This window comes from Heloderma suspectum, chromosome 6, assembly GCF_057233095.1.
Source record: "Heloderma suspectum isolate Gila_16-S chromosome 6, 16-S_ref, whole genome shotgun sequence".
Lineage (NCBI taxonomy): Eukaryota > Metazoa > Chordata > Lepidosauria > Squamata > Helodermatidae > Heloderma > Heloderma suspectum.
In genome coordinates this window covers 69,126,528-69,139,754 of record NC_139463.1, presented here as the reverse complement: position 1 = coordinate 69,139,754, position 13,227 = coordinate 69,126,528, and the positions used below count along the sequence as shown (strand labels likewise).

The window sequence follows — 13,227 nt, the reverse complement described above, 5'->3', positions numbered from 1 at the left end:
GTTGCTAGTTCCAAATCTGAGCATTGGGATGGCAATTTTGTTCCCTTCCAAATTAATCTTAGATACTGGTTTTACTTAGGAAATCACTCACCAATTTACACATCCCAAATCATTAACATATCTGTATGCTTCACTAAAGGGAAACCAACAATGCTTGTTCTTGGGATATTTTTCTGTTTAAGGGCCAAAAATTATATCTGAGTTTCAACACTCCGCCTCTCTCTTTGGCAACAACCCAAGCGGCCGAAATGTGAGCACTTCCAACTTAGAAACCCACTGGTTGAATACAGACAATTTTTCAAGTGGTAACTTGCCACGGTACGCTTGTAACTAATAGGGTACTGGTTGGTCATCTGTTGCACCCAGCCACATGGTGAAAAGCAGCGGAGGCTGGTGGCTGCAGTTTTAGAGAGGCGGTGATTCCATTCTGGGTTTTAGTTAGAACCAGCCAGGACGCTAAAGGTGCTATCCAAGATGCTGAACCCTATCCCCAAAACTGCCCCTCCAAAACTGGAGCCACCAGCCTCCACTGGTGAAAAGATCTTCACTGCACACCCTACCAAAAATCTATGAGATCAGGGGAGGGGTGTGTGCTTGAAGCGAATGGGAGCTTTTCTCCCCATACAAATTGCAGGTGCACGTAACCCATCTGGGTCAGGACTGCAGTCGAGGCAAAGGGCTAAAGCACCCCTAGCCCTCATGCTAGGGTCCAGAGCAGGGGCCCCATACTATGTCTGAAAGGAAAAATTCTGCAGTCATAGAATCATAGAATAGTAGGGTTGGAAGGGGCCTACCAGGCCATCGAGTCGAGCACAAACTAAATGAGTAATGTCACATGTAGTTTGGTCTTTAGTTGCTATATGTGCAGTGCAGTAACTTACTACTATACTAAAAGCGAAAAAAAGCCCTCCTAAAACAGAAACTGCACTCCAAACCGACTGGTCTTGTGCGTATTTACTCTGAAGTAAGTCCCACTAGGTTCAATGTGGCTCACTCCCAGATCAGTGTGCATACAACGCTAGCCTCGAAGCTCAAACGTCCCATTTTGAAATGTCGGGCTTGTGCTATTCTAAATGTGGGTTTGGACTATGATATTGCAGTATGCAGATATGGATTTGGGGTGGGGGACGGGGAGTACTCTTTCCCACAGATTTGTTTCAGCTTTGGAGGACTGCAGGAATCAAGGACCTCTGTGTCTGATGGAGTCTGTTGGTTTGTTCTAGTGCAGAAAACGGCAGGTTGTCCTGCCTTAACAGTGGGAAATGATTGGCTTCAGTCTGGCAGCCCTTTGCAGTTCACCTGTAAGCAGTGGCTGCCACTCCGGAAAGGTGCAGCAGCCAGATCTGGTGCGAGAGCTTTTCATTTTGGTGGTTTTCTGTGCCTGAAGCTGGGCAGGGAAGATGCGAGATGTTGGGTTCATTTCAACTGGATGAGCTCTTGTTCCTGGTAATGACAACAGAGTAACACATCTCCTGCCCTTCTGCTTGATTTCTCTCTCTACTCCCACCCTCCCCTCACTCCATCGTCTCACTCCTCTTCCAATACTGTTTCTTGCACATCCTGGTAGTGGATACGTTGTAGGATTTGTCTAGCTGTGAAGTAAACTGGGGTGAAGACTTGTGGGTTTTGCATTTTGTACCCCAATAAAACTGTGTGTTTTCCACAATGCTTCTCTCTGTGTCCTGCTTGAGCACAGCGTTAACAAACTAAAACTTGTGCGAGCTGGCCACTTGGTAGCTAAACCCCCATCACCAAAGTAAACTCTCCAAAACAGGGGAGGACAACCTTTTTGGGTTGTGAGCACATTTGGCAATTTGAGAAACTGTTCTGGGAACCACCACAAAATGGCTGCCATAGGAAGTGTGGCAAAGAACAAGTAACCTACCCAAAAGTCTGACTACAAGGCAGAGGTGAGGTCTGAGCTCCAACACACTAAATAACTCCTTTGAACTCACAACCTATTTCACAATGATGAATTAAATCATGTTATTTTTTAAAACAGGGGTAGGACACCTTGGTAGGTGCCAAGAAAGGTGCCTGGGAGCACACTGGTGCCCATGGGCACATTACCTACCCCTGCTCTAATATATGTGTGTTGTGTGTGTGTGTGTGTGTGTGTCCAAACGAACTTTAAAAAACCACCACCATGATGAAACCCACCATACTTAAAATCCCTTAAAAACCACCACAGCCATACCTGTCGCCAAAATTATCTTGCTCATGTTAGCAAACATAGGCTAATTTATCTACATAAGAGCTGTTTTCATTCAAATAGCTCCAGTTCGAACTTTGCAGCTTAGTTCTTGCAGCGCTTGGCTTGAATTTGACTGCTGATAAAAAATATTTTTTAAAAGCACAACACAGACACATACTGCTTTTATAACACGTTGGTTTAAATGGATCTAGGCAAGGGCCAACAACAAGGAATTTGGTACTATCCAAAGGTGATAGTGAAGTAGTGTTTGACTGATGAAAAGAGAGGAGTCAGGGTTCAGAAGACATATGTCCTGTGACACCAAATTTCAGATGCATGGTGGGTGCTGGGTGTTTGCTCCTCACACAGCACATAAATAAGGAAATCTGCCTTTGCTGGGAAATCTGGTTCTTTTTTTTTGCTTGATGGAGTTCCGCGGTGTGCATGACTTGCTTTGCATCTGCAAGCCCAGCTGTGGGCTGTTCCCTGAACTCCAGGAACTTTTTTGCATGGGGGGGGGGGTCTGCAATTTGCACAAATATTTGAGCAATTTGCGCACATTATGGCTGAATTTACACAAATTATGGCTGAATTTGTGCAAATTCTGAAAATTTGGCCATAACTGGTACAACTGTGCACCGCTTTGGCCCAAGGCCTGAAGCTCAAGTCGAAGCAGGCTGCTTCGGGTCACTTCGAGCCCTTTCCAAGGCGAAGCGGAGGGGGCACAAAGTGACCTGGAGCGGGTCGGGGGCTCTCCGAAGCGCCTTGGTGTGCTTTAGAGCTTCGGCGCCCTCAGCCCAGCTGCGCTGGTGCCTCCAGGTCCTTACCTGAGCAGCCCAACCCTGTCGCCACCACCTCAGATGCCAACACTGCCTCTGTTGCTGGCTCCATCTCCGACGCCTCCTCCATTGCCTCCATTGCCACACCACCACTATTGCTGCCACCATCATCGCCACTGCCAGCTCCTGAGGCCGGGATGTGCGCCAGGTCTTATTGCAGGGAGTCACCATTTTAAAAATGGCAATTTCCTGGAAGTTGCCATTTTAAAAATGGTGACTCCCTGCAGTAAGAGCCGGTGTGCGCCCAGGCCTCAGGAGATGGTGGTGGCGATGATGATGATGATGACGGCGGCGGTGGCAGAGAAGGCAGTGGTGATGACGGAGGTGGCAGTGGCGGCGGAGGAGGCAGCAGACGAGGAGGTGGTGGAGGCAGTGGTGGAGGTGGTGGCGCCGGAGGAGGAGAAGGCAGCAGTGACAGAGGAGGTGGCGATGGAGGAGGAGGAGGTGCTGGGGGTTTGCACAGGGGTGTCAGGGGGGACCAGATTAGGGATTCAGCCATCCAAATCCCGCTTCGGGTTTGAGTTGGGTTGGAGGCCCACCTCCAAAGCCACAAAGCGGCTTCCGAGTCAGATCAGGGGGTCCCTGCACAGCCCTAATAAATGGCATAATTTGTGCAAATCCAGCCGTAATTTGTGCAAATCCAGCCGTAATTTGCGCAAATTACAGAACCTTTAAAATGCGCAAAATGCCCAGGAATATCACTGCAGAATGAGTCAGGCACCTCAGCAGGAACTGAAACCAAGTCCAGGGGGCTGAGCCTAGGAAAACCCATCCAACAACACCCCCCCCAAATGGATTTCTCTGATATCCCTAATATAACTAATGTATAGAATTTGCTGCTGTAAGATGTGGTGATGGCCTTTGGCATAGATGGGTTTAAAGGGGTGATTAGACAAAGGTATGGAGGATAGGCCTCTCAGTGGCTACAAGTCATGATGGCTATATCCAGCCTCCAGGGGAGCTTTCAAACCACGCTTATATTGTACAATCACCCTGCCTCAACACAACAACGTAAGAAGCTGCCTTGTACCGAGTCAGACCATGGGTCCATCTAGCCTAGTACTGTCGACACTGACTGGCAGCAGCTCTCCAGGGTTTCAGGCAAGATCTCCTATCCCTTCGTGGAAATGCCAGGGAGTGAATCTAGGGCCTTCTGCGTGCTGAAAATGTGCTCTACCACAGGGCTATGGTCCTGGAATTTTAGAAGGGGTCCAGATGACATTGTCTTCCATTTGTAACCTCCTTCCTTGTAGCTTCCTTCTCAGGTTTTCCCCTTATCACAGAAAACCTGGCAAGGAGGGAAAGATGGAATAGCTGCTCAATGTCTTTTGACTGGTAGCACTAGGAGACCTCCAGTTGGAAGCACCCCACGTTTCAGAGGCCCGTCAGTACCAGTTGCTGGCAAGCGACAGCAGGAGAGGGCTGTTGCCTCCACCATGTCCTGCTTGTGGGTTTCCCAAAGTTATCTGGTTGGCCGCTCTGGAAACTGTGTTGTGCTGTAATAGACGGATAATTGGCCTGACCCAGCAGGGCTCTTTTTATTTTACTCACTGTTGAGGGGAAAACATTCCCCGCATGCTGACGGAGAAGTACTCTCAACTGGCTTCGCCAGAAAGATGAAAGGGTTCTTTGGGTGGTAATACGGTGTCACCTTCAAAAGCTGCCTGCCTGCCTACTTACTGCTATTAGGATCCCTGTAGCTACAGGCCATTCCAAGGTCTGCTACCTCACCTGCATCCCCTTGCAAGAGCAGGCAGGGCGGAACAGCTCCCAGCCATTTTTCCCATGGCCACCTTACATGATTTATCATCCACGTTGACAGGAGGGAGGGAATTGCTCAGCCGGTCCAAACTGGTCTGGTTTCATACCACTGTGGCAGCGCGTGACAAGGCAGAGCTTCAGCTGTATGGGATGTTCTGAATTAATTTTTTTTTTTTTTAAGATAATTGATCCACAGGAAAACTCCTTTGTAGCTGCGAGGGGAATCAGGGCTGGAAAAACTGAATCTCTCTTGGAACACTGAGGCTGATGGTGCTGCTACATTTCTAAAGTGAGAGGTGCTGCGACAAGGGCCTGCCATTGACCTGGAAGCCCTCTTTTGTAATCCTGGAAGTGGGAAGGCACCGGTGTTGAGGGGAAGGCACTCTGCACATGTGCAGAGCTATACTCATTTTACTAATTTATCTTATTCCTTCAGAGCAAGTGTTTATTGGTTTTTTTTTCTTTTAAGGGGAAAGTACTGAGAAACATGTCTTCCATGGAACCCCTGTCCATTGCAGGAAATTCTTGGACAGTAGCCAGGCCTCTTGGGCTACACCATTGCCCTATGTGAACAGTGTACCTCAGAACAGGCCCAACACTCCCCCGTGCCAACACAGTGCAAGGGGAGAGGGATTGTGGTGAGCAAGCTGTCTTCCTGGGAAACTTGTCTAACAGTACTGACCTTCTCAAGTTTCTGAGGAACCTCAACATTCCTAAGAATGCAGTTTGAAAAGCACCGATTTAGAGTAACCACACAACACAGCTGATCCAAGTCATTATGGTGCCTGCTGCAGAAAATCCAAACAGCACCTGTTCCAAGTAATTACTATGGAGCACCGGCCACCAGAAAGTTCCCCGCCATGAGCCCTGATTAAAATCAATGGGAGCTGCTGCACAAGAGCACCGCTGTACCTTTGCGAAGCTCCCATTTTATTTCACAGAGTTCTTTGCAAAAAGGGTGGAATAAACATCAGTTACATAAAGCTACATATGCTGTCTCATGAGATGGCTTTCCAGTGATGCAGTCCGGATGTGAATGGTAAGGCGGCCAGATGCAGAAGCGGACAGGGCTCCTGACCATTTATTTCATAGTTGTGTAGAAGAGGGAAATTCCCTCTTCTACACAAATCTGAAAGGTGCAGGAGCCTGGCCCTCTATTGCATCTGGCTGCCCTAGTTAATAGCCCTTTTTTCCCCAGCGAGTGTTGTCAATTTCACATGTGCTCTGAAAAGGGAAGGAATGAAATTGACAAGGCTCACTTGAAAACAAAGACAGTCCTGCAAATTTGTTAAGTGCACAACATAATTGCCTTGCTGGGTCATCAGACCATCTAGTCCAACCTTCTGTGTCGATTTGCAGCCAGGCATGATAGGTGATGGGCGTCCATTCCAGTTTGGCCTAGCTCCTGGAATTCAAAGCCTCTGTACAAGTCGGTTCCATTTAGCTATCATAGCCAATGGCTGTTAATAGACCTGTCCTCTATGAATTTCCCGCATTCCCATTAAAAGCCACTCAAGCTCGTGGACATCTTTGTATATTGTGGCACTGAATTCCTTAATTATTTATGCATTGTGTGAAGGAGTCCTATTTTCTTTTGTCTACTCTGTATCTACCTCTAGCCAATGTAATGTGCACTGCCATGTATACATGTTGACTCAGGAGTAAGTCACCCTGTGTCCAATGGGGCTTACTCCCTGGTGTGTTTAGGATTGCAGCCTAAATTGGGTAACCCTAAATTCTAGTATTATAAGAGTGGGGGAGAGAGGATAACGTTTTGAAACCTTAAAGGCTGAAAAGCCCTTCATTCTTTTAAACCAATAAGGGTGCAATCCTATGTATGCTTAGAAAGAAAAATAGTCCTACAATTCCAGGCATCCCTCCCTAGCCATACTGGCTGGGGTGTGCTGGAAGCAGTAGGACTTTTTTCTATCTAAACATGCACAGGATTGCACCCTAAATCTTTATTTAAAAAGGAAAGGTCCAGAAAATACAGGATTGTTGGTGGAGGGAATATCCTCACTTGTGCAGACTGCTTGCTTGCTTCCTTGTTTGTTTGCTAGACAAGATGAGCACTTACGCACAAGCATGGGTATGGTGGTGGGGAAGGAATTCTGTTGCCCATCACATCATCACTAGTGAGTGATGTTGCAAGGTTTAGCCAGTAAGTTCCTGTGACTCAAAGCCACATTACAAGTTGTTATCACATCTGCAGTTGATATGCTAGCTGGTGAGGGTGGTTTGGGATGTGTGTACGGAAATCACATTTTCCCATCAACAAAACATTGCAGTTTATAGCTGGGAAAAAGCAATTTCCATGCAACAGAAGGTCCATCTACAGCATGAACTGTACATTCCATACATAAAATTATAATCTGCAAAGGTCTGTCTGATCTTGGGAATTATCCATTATCAGCCCATTTCTAAGCTCTGCGCAACACCGTTTGAAGAACAGCTGGAGACTGGAGATAGAATCTCCATTGCCCAATGTATTTGTGGAAGATATTTTTCCCCTCTAGCTTATTCTTTCAAAACATAAGTGGGGAGGGATGGGAGTAACTCCCTTGAATAGCCAGTTGGGCAGGACCAAATCACTTCCAACCCTGAGCTTGTGCTTACTGTTGGCCTGCATTCTTCATTTCGGCTTTCATGTCATATCATAGAATCATAGAATAGTAGGGTTGGAAGGGGCCTACAAGACCATCGAGTCCAACCCCCTGCTCAATGCAGGAATCCAAGTTAAAGCATCCCTGACAGATGGCTGTCCAGCCTCATCTTGAATGCCTCCTGTGTGGGAGAGCCCACCACCTTCCTAGGTCATTGGTTCCATTGTTATATTGCTCTAACAGTCAGGAAGTTTTTCCTGATGTTCAGCCGGAATCTAGCTTCCTGTCACTTGAGCCCATTCTTCCATGTCCTCCACTCTGGGATGATCGAGAAGAAATCCCGGCCTTCCTCTCTGTGACAGTGAAGAGCGCTATCATATGTCCCCTCAGTCTTCTCTTCTCAAGGCTAAACATGCCCAGTTCTTTCAGTCTCTCCTCATAGGGCTTTGTTTCCAGTCCCCTGAACATCTTTGTTGCCCTCCTCTGAACCCTCTCCAGCTTGTCTGCATCCTTCTAAAAGTGCAGTGCCCAGAACTGGACACAGTACTCCAGATGAGGCCTAACCAGTGCTGAGTAGAGGGAAACTAGTACTTCCCGGGATTTGGAAGCTATGCTTCTATTAATGCAGCCCCAAATAGCATTGGCCTTTTTTGCAACCACATCATGTTGTTGGCTCATATTCAGCTTGTGATCTACAACAATTCCAAGATCCTTCTCGTTCGTAGTGTTGTTGAGCCACGTATCCCCCATCTTGTAACTGTGCATTTGGTTTCTTTTTCCTAGGTGCAGAACTTGGCATTTATCCCTAGTAAATGTTGTTTTCTGCCCAGCACTCCAGTCTATCAAGATCACTTTGAATTTTGTTTCTGTCTTCCAAAGTATTAGCTATCCTGCCCAATTTTGTGTCAACTGCAAATTTGATCAGCATTCCCTGCACCTCCTCCTCCTCCAGGTAATTAATGAAAATGTTGAAGAGCACTGGGCCCAGGACTGAGACCTGCGGTACCCCACTCATTACCTCTCCCTAGTTTGAGAAGATCCCATTGATAAGCACTCTTTGAGTCAGATCCTGTAGCCAACTGTGGATCCCCCTTATAGTTGTTTCATCTAGCCCACTTTGAGCTAGTTTGCTCATCAGGGTGTCCTGGGGCACTCTGTCGAAAGCTTTGCTGAAGTTGAGGTATATGATGTCCACAGCATTCCCATAGTCCACAAGGGAGGTTACCTGATCAAAAAATGAGATCAGATTCATCTGGCAGGATATGTTCTTGACAAATCCATGTTGGCTTGGAGTAACCACTGTGTTGTTTTCAAAGTGCTTACAGATGGATTGCTTTATCATTTGCTCCAGAATTTTCCCAGGGATTGATGTCAGACTGACTGGTCTGTAGTTCCCAGGTTCCTCCTTTTTGCCCTTTTTGAAGATAGGGACAACATTAGCCTTCCTCCAATCATCTGGCACTTCACCCGTCCTCCATGATTTCTCAAAGAGAACCGACAATGGTTCTGAGAGTTCTTCTGCCAGTTCCTTTATTACTCTAGGATGCAGTTCATCTGGCCCTGGAGATTTGAACTCATTCAAAGTCATTAGGTGTTCCTTGACCACATACCTATCAATCTCAAGCTGCAATCCTGCCCCTTCAGCCTGTACTTCGCTTTTGCCAGAGGGCTCATCGACCCTCTTTTGGGAGAAGATGGAGCCAAAGTAGGAATTGAGCACTTCTTCCTTTTCCTTGTCATCTGTTATCATTTTGCCATCCTTATTTAATAGTTGAACCACCATTTCTTTCCTCTGCCTTTTACTATGCATGTAGCTGAAGAAAGCCTTTTGGTTGCTTTTAGCATCCCTCGCTAACCTCAGCTGGCTCTCAGCTTTAGCCTTTCTGATGCCATCCCTGCAAGTCTGTGCTACCTGCCTGTACTCTTCCTTTGTTACTTGGCCTTCCTTCCACTTCCTGTATGTGTCCTTTTTTGTTTTCAGGTCATCTCTAAGCTTTTTGTGAAGCCACATTGGCTTCTTCTGTTGTCTTCCACCTTTTTTTCTTGTTGGAATTGTTTGTAATTGTGCCTTGAGAATTTCCTTTTTTAAAAACTCCCACCCATCTTGGACTCCTTTTCTAGTTAAGAGTCGCTTGCCATGGGACCTTACTGATCATTGTTCTGAGTTTATTAAAATTGGCTTTCCTAAAATCCAGGGTACGCGTTTGGCTACACTCGGCTTTTGCTTCCTTTAGAACCAAAAACTCAAGTATAACATGGTCACTTTCCCCCAGAGTTCCCATAACTGCTACTTTATCCATTAAGTCATCTCTGTTGGTTAGGATCAAGTCAAGGATAGCCGATCCTCTAGTTCCGTCCTCCACTTTCTGTAGGAGGAAGTTATCCGCCACACAAGTCAGGAATCTCTTGGAGGGGCCATGTTTTGCAGAATTTGTCTCCCAACAAATATTGGGGAAATTTAAGTCCCCCATTACTACTACATCATGCTTCCTTGAAACTTTGGCAATTTGCTTTTCAAAAGTTTCATCCTCGTCTTCTCCTTGATTGGGTGGCCGCTAGTAGACTCCAACCACCGTGTTCCTTTTATTCTTTGCTCCATTTATTTTGATCCAGATGCTCTCGATGGGGCTACCAAGCTCATCCTCCTGTATTTCTGTGCAGAGATATGTATTTTTAACATATAGTGCAACTCCACCTCCCTTTCTGTTCCTCCTGTTCTTTTTGAACAAGTCTTATCCTTCAATTGCTGTATTACAGTCATGGGAGTCATCCCACCAAGTTTCAAGTTACACCTATCAAGTCATAATTTCCCTCCTGTATTAAGAGTTCAAGTTTGTTCTGTTCATTTGCCATACTCTGGGCATTAGTGTATAGACATTGAAGACCATGTGCTTTATAGTCTGGCTTTCTTCCTACATGTTTCTGAAGACTATTATTGGCCCTATTAGAGTTGTTATCTCCATTGTGGCGCATGAGCCCTCATCGATTGTTACCCCCAACTTTACGTCTCCCTCCCCTGTAGGATTCAGTTTAAAGTTCTTACGTTTCCCCCAAAGCGTCAAAGTCTGACGTGATTTCTTTGTAGCTCTGCTTGGCGGTATCATTTGTTCCCACATGGATGAGAAGGAAATATGGGGGTGGGGGGCGGGGTGGAGGGGATTGGAGTATTGACTATAAATTGAAATAAAAAGGATTTCCCATCACCATGCCATATTCTTCAACACATCCACTCCCAGATAAAATCTCTTCTCAGAACAAACGATACAGCTTTCAGCTTTGAAAACTTTAACCTGCATCAAGAACTTTGATAACATGCAAAATATAATTTAACCATATATATTTGCCTGAATTATGGGGTGGGAGCATAGGCCTTTAGTGAAACCTACAAGCCCCACCCTGATTCTCCTCAATTTTAACTAAGGGTGTTTTTCCTCAAGGCTTTTATTGTATAATTGCCCTGCCTCATTCACAGAATTTTAGGGTGGGGGTTGAGGTCCAGATGACATCATCTTTCGTATGTAACCCTCCTGTGTTTTCCCACCACTTCTTCTGTCATCTTCCTTTCCACAAAAAAATCGGTTAAGGAGGAAAAGACACAACATCTACACAATGCCTTTGGTTGGTAGAACTAGGCGCCATCTTTCTGGAAGTGCCCTAAATCATACACCCTTAACCTTCTAAAAATAGTGGCTAAGGGTGCAATCCTATGCAAGTTTAGATGGAAAAAAGGCCTATAGCATAGCTGGCTGGGGCATGCTGCGAGTTGTAGGCCTTTTTTCCGTCTAAACTTGCATAGGATTGCACCCTACAGAATCCGTAACTAAAAGTAAAGGGGCTCAGCCCCCCCCCCCCGCCCTCTCCCTGTAATCTGAACACTGGGATGTTTAAAGAGTTTATGACTGGTTTTAAGTGGTTGATCAGGCTGCTTTGACACTAGGTATTTACATGACCACCATGCTTTGTTTATTCCTTTTTTAATGGGGCCTCATCAAATTATCATCCACTTGTGTTTCCCCCCCATGCTGCTTTTTTTCCCAGATTCCAAAAAAAGTCAATTTTCTGCAAAGAATGGAACTGTAGCCCAATCTCCTTAGGCGTACATTGCTTTATCATTCCTCTTCCGTATTTTTAAAAGGTGTTTTTTGGATGCATATGGTGCCTATCACCAGGCATCTATACCTTGGCCCACCATCACTATTATCTTTCTGGCTAGTGACATTTTAGACCCATTATATTTTTTTAAAAAAACATTCTTTTATTTTGCACTTTTTTGTGCACAGTGTTTAAATGAAAAGGCATTTTAATGCAAATTTAAACACTGACATATACAAATCTAAATGCGCTGTGATTCCACTCTTTCTCAATGATGCCATTTGATCATGTTGTTTAATGTTTGGTTCAATTTTCCAATTCCATTTTTAATTCTACTTGTTTAGCATTTCTGAAGCAATCACACAATGTCACCCAAATAAAGAGAAGCACTTTAGTGCAAATTTAGAAAAATATTTTTTTTAAATATCAATGATCTAAGTTGTTGAGGGGGGGAGGGTTAAATGGTGTGTCAGGTGAATTATCACTGGCCTATCCACATGGCTATGTCATGCCCACTAGTGTGGATGGAGCACAGCGGGATGTACACCCTTAAAATGTGTTATATCTCCCAAAGCAGAGAGGGTCATTTGCAATTTTGCATGTAGCTTACAGAGGTAGAGCAATGGTAGTGCTAGAAATTGCGTGCGGAAGCATCTCTAGACCTGGTTCACACATAACACGAACCCATAGTTAACCCATGATTTGTCGTTCTACCTAGGGTTTGTCTGACAGACGATCAAACAGACCATGGTTTGTTTTCTCAATCCCTGGGTTGTTTGTTTCCCCTCCTCCTTCATCTATTCCCTCCCTGTATTCCAAATGCCTTTGTGATGTTATACTACTGGCATGTAGAATGGCTCGTGTTTTGTTTTACCACTCTTACCCATTGCCTCTGTAGCCTGGTGAAACAACCCATGAACAACCTGCACAACATGAGAACCCAGAATTCAACAACCCATACCATGGGTTAGCGTTATGTGCGAACTCAGCCCTACTCTGTATCCCAGCGGGGCCTGTCATTCAAAAGGTCAAGGCAATCCTGTCTACAATTGGCTGAACCTCTCTGATGTCACATAGAGAGTGGGCAGCCCAGAGCTATAGTGAACAACTTTTAATTCCTTAATTTATATCAATTTGTGTACTTAAAGAAAAAATCCATCACTTTTACAAAACTTCGCAAACTAATATACAAAATTGATGTTTGTAAAAAAAAAAAATCAGGAAAACATAAAAGAATAAAAAGTAATGCATTATGAACTGTGTTAAAACAGCAGCCATCCAGCAAACTTAAAATGTCTTTGAGAATAAAACAATCCAGCAAAATGCCATCCAGAGAAAGGATTGCTTTCGCAATGCAGCAAAAGGCATACAGTAATAGGGCTTGGCAGGTATTCTTAGGGAGGCTATTCCATCAAATGGTGTCACAACCAAAAAGGCCCTGGCCCCAGCAAATATTTGGTCTGCTGCAAGTTATAAAGTCATGTAACTAACTATAAACCCTTCCTACCAAACACAGGAAGTCCCATTTAGTTACTTCTCTCATTCCTGAGCCTTTTGCAGGCCATTCACTGAACCCATTTTTATTTTTTTGTTTCATCCCCTCCCACTTTGAGGACTAGAATTATGCTTCCCCCACCCCAAAGCAACTAAGGCCTGAAAGCTGAACATGCTCAGAACATACCGAGATCTAGCAAGAGCAGGAAAAGGCCCTTCCAAATCATCACACACTACCTTGGAA

The 13,227-nt window shown here is 45.2% G+C and overlaps 1 long non-coding RNA gene across 1 annotated transcript in view; it reads right to left on the bottom strand.

Annotated features, from left to right (window-relative positions):
* The window catches only part of LOC146341101 (uncharacterized), a 29,481-nt gene that overhangs the window by 12,512 nt on the left and 3,742 nt on the right, over positions 1–13,227 (bottom strand). The window lies entirely within an intron of this gene.